Genomic DNA, 2,680 nt, shown 5'->3' with positions numbered 1-2,680 from the left:
TGTTAGAAAGTGGTGAAAATTCAAAAAAGGCTATCATTATCCCTTATGGGCCAGGAAATACTACCGTGCACCTTAAGGGGGATGTATATTTTTACACTAAATCAATAAAGGAACTTTTTTACCTATGCAATTTGTAAGTTTATCAATAAAAAGTTGATTAAAGGCAACTATGATAAAAACAAACCTTAAATTCCCTCTCCCCCTTTTTTGAGAGTAAAAATTGCCGATTCAGCAAATTTTGACTGATGTATAGGTAATAATGTAAAAATTTACCTAGAAAGTAGAACTTCATTTTTTTTATGTAACTTGCAAAACATTTTTAATTATAAATGCTAGCTTTAACTTTTCGCAGTGTCTGACACATGTGCAACCACTGAAATTTGAGACGCGACATTCTTCGGTTGCATCCTATTATTTTCAACGAAATAAATAATTGCATAATTTCTTATTTTTTTTCAACACAAGTACAGCTATACTAGTTTTCTTGAGGTTTAATTTGTAGTTCTGATGTAACATAACACCAGTAGGAGCTTTTGGGGAACCAGTAAGTGGTTAAGGGGTTTTTACTTATTCATTTATCTCTCATATTGGTCTGAAATAGAGATAGAAATAGGGGTTTCTGTACATTGACTAGACATTATTTTTGACAAAGAATGTATTTATGATGCTATATCAGCAAGATTAAATGGTTTATTCATTTTCCATGAAAATACCATTAGTTGTTAATATTTTCTGTAGGTGAAAAGCACAATAAAGGCAAATTGATTATGTAAGGGGACATAATTTAACTTAATGCATACATGAGAAATAGACAAACAGTCAACTTAGAGATGTATTCTAGTACATGTATTGTCAAACAAATTTAGGAATAATTGTTAATTGCAATCTAAAGTCTCTTGTTGTGTTGCCTTCATAATCTGGAAATGTTTAAAGTAATACAAGGCATGCTGTAAAATGTGGAATGGACTTTAATATTAGTTTTCATGATTTGGTGATTAAACTGTTTCTTTAGTCAGATTAACCATAAACAGAGTTGGCAATCCAATAATTCCTCCTGAATGTTTGACTTCTGTGTTGATTTGAAACATAATATATTTGGGTTTTGTTCACTCCTTAAGTAAAAATGGTAAAATGAAAAAAGTGAAAATCTGCCAGATGGGGTAGGGATGTAATGTTTCATTTTTTTTCTTGGTTAAGGTGGCACGGTAGTATTTGCATTCCAGAATTTAGGTTGCTTTTTTGTGAACCCTACTTAGGTAAATGTATCTAAACAGTGTGATTGGACAAAAAAATACAGTATCAACTGAACATACTTTCCCAAACTGAGGGATGAATCAGGTGTAGAAAAATATGAAATAATTTAACATACAGATGAAAATGAATTTTTGAGAATTTTTTTTAAATTTTGTATTCACTGCACCATAAAATACCTAAAAGTACTAGTGGCCTTGGGTTTTTAAAAATAGCAAAAAAAGTAAACGGTCATGATACATATTCAAATTCATTTCTGAATAGTAAAATGAAAGTACTTCAGTTAACTGTGAATGTAGAATTTTTTGCAGTGTTAGAAAGTGGTGAAAATTCAAAAAAGGCTATCATTATCCCTTATAAGCCAGGAAATACTACCGTGCCACCTGTATGTATAAAGGGCCCTATAGTGTAAAACTGTTCAATCTGGAACACCAACGGTCTAATATTTTTTGGATATGAAAGATCACCACTATTTTAGAAAATCAAAATTAAACACTCAGACCATGATTCCTGCAGAATAGCTATGATTGAAAACAGTTTTTAATATTTTCGCAAAAAGTTTCACTTTTTAGTACATCATTATTTGGACTTTTACCAGACTTTTTCTTTAAACTCAATGCTTTAACTTTATCTACAGTAAAAGAGGGACGAAAGATACCAGAAGGACAGTCAAACTCATACATCGAGAATAAACTGACAACGCCATGACCAAAAATGAAAATGACAAACAGACAAACAATAGTACACATGACACAACATAGAAAACTAAAAAATAAGAAACACGCCAACCCCACCAAAAACTAGGGGTGATCTCAGATGCTCCGGAAGGGTAATGAAATTAACGGTACCAATTTTCTTGCACTAGATGGGCTTTTCGACAATACATGCTCGTGGTCAAAATATTTGAAATCCAAAGCTTATATAAAAGATGAAGCGCTACAATCCAAAAGGTCCAAAAATTATTTCCAAATCCGTGAAAGGAATCAGAGCTTTGCATGAGGGAGATACATTCCTTAATTTATAATAATTTCTATCATTTTGTAACAGCAAATTTTAATAACACAAAAAATCCGTATTTTCATGCCAGTACCGAAGTACTGGCTACTGGGCTGATGATACCATCGGGGACTAATAGTCCACCAGTAGAGGCATCGATCCTGCTCCACATATGGCACCCGTCGTGTTGCTTATGTGATAACAAATCTGGTAAATAGTCTAATTCGGTAGGTCACATTCATGAAAGGGAAGGGGATTGTAGTTACGTCGTAAGGAACATATCCGATATCATTTTGGAAACGGTTATTCCATAACGGTCAACCAACTCGTGATGGCGTCCGTAAAATTTACGAAGGGATGATTTCAACTTCACCATTTAGAACTCTTGGTTTAATAGCTTTCTTGTGAGCAGCAACACTCTATCAATAACATC

Source organism: Mytilus galloprovincialis, chromosome 4 (assembly GCF_965363235.1).
Source record: "Mytilus galloprovincialis chromosome 4, xbMytGall1.hap1.1, whole genome shotgun sequence".
NCBI lineage: Eukaryota > Metazoa > Mollusca > Bivalvia > Mytilida > Mytilidae > Mytilus > Mytilus galloprovincialis.
Note: the sequence above shows the minus strand (reverse complement) of the source record.